The sequence below is a fragment of the Lotus japonicus genome, chromosome 1, assembly GCF_012489685.1.
Source record: "Lotus japonicus ecotype B-129 chromosome 1, LjGifu_v1.2".
Taxonomy (NCBI): Eukaryota; Viridiplantae; Streptophyta; class Magnoliopsida; order Fabales; family Fabaceae; genus Lotus; species Lotus japonicus.
The window spans coordinates 136646701-136647984 of NC_080041.1; positions in this window are offsets into that span (position 1 = coordinate 136646701).

The window sequence follows — 1284 nt, forward strand, 5'->3', positions numbered from 1 at the left end:
GCACAAAAATCCTTCACACTCCTGCTAGTGAACTGTGTTCCATTATCTGAGACGATAGTTGCTGGAACGCCAAATCTGCAAACCAACTTTCTCCAATAAAACTTTTTGACTTTTTCTGCTGTTATTTTCGCCATTGATTCCGCCTCAATCCACTTAGTAAAATAGTCTACCGCAACCAAAATAAATCTGATCTGAGAACCTGCTGGAGTGAACGGTCCCAGAATATCCACTCCCCACATTGCAAATGGCCACGATGAACTCATTGAGCTAAGAGTCTCAGGCGGCGCCTTATGTAAATCTGCATAAATTTGACATTTATCACACTTCTTCACATATTCCATACAGTCCCCTCGTAAAGTTGGCCAATAGAACCCTGCTCTAAGCACTTTCGCCGCCAAAGATCTGCCCCCCACATGACTTGCACACACACCTTCATGAACTTCAAACATGATTCTTTCCGCCTCATCTTTAGAGACACATCTCAATAAAGGTACTCCAATCCCTCTTCTGTACAATTGGTCGCCCAACAATGTGTAACGACTTGCCTCGCGAATTTGATCCTTAGAAAATGTCAACACATCAGAGCCTTCTGCCTCCAAACACTTTTTGATACGCCCCATCCAATCTAAATCTGCTAAAGTTAACACCATCATTGTCTCATCCTCTTCGATACTCGGGCTGCTTAAAACTTCCTGGATGACTGACTTATTGTTTCCTGGCTTCTTGGTGCTTGCTAACTTTGACAGAATATCCGCCCTTGTATTTTCCTCCCGCGGAACATAATTGACCTGCACTGTGCCTATCTGCTTTATCAATCCCTGAGCTTTCAATAAATACTTAGCCAGCTGTGCGTCCCTCGCCTGATATTCACCCTGAATTTGCCTGGAAACTATCTGAGAATCTGTTTTAATCATTATGCTCTTGACCCCCATCTCGATCGCCAACTTCAAACCTGCAATTATAGCTTCATACTCTGCCTGATTATTGCTTGCTTTGAAGTCAAACTTGAGTGACTGCTCAACTGTCACGCCACCTGGTCCTTCTAAGATTATTCCAGCTCCACTTCCCTTGACATTAGACGAACCATCTACAGACAAACTCCATTCGCCAACTTCCCTAGTTTTCTCACTGGAAGACATTTCATTGACAAAATCCACCAATACCTGTGCTTTAACCAGACCTTTCCTGTCAAAAGTGATTTCAAATTCTGACAACTCAACATCCCAGGAAACCATTCTTCCAGCCAGATCAGGCTTTTGCAAAACTTGCCGAAGTGGCAAATCA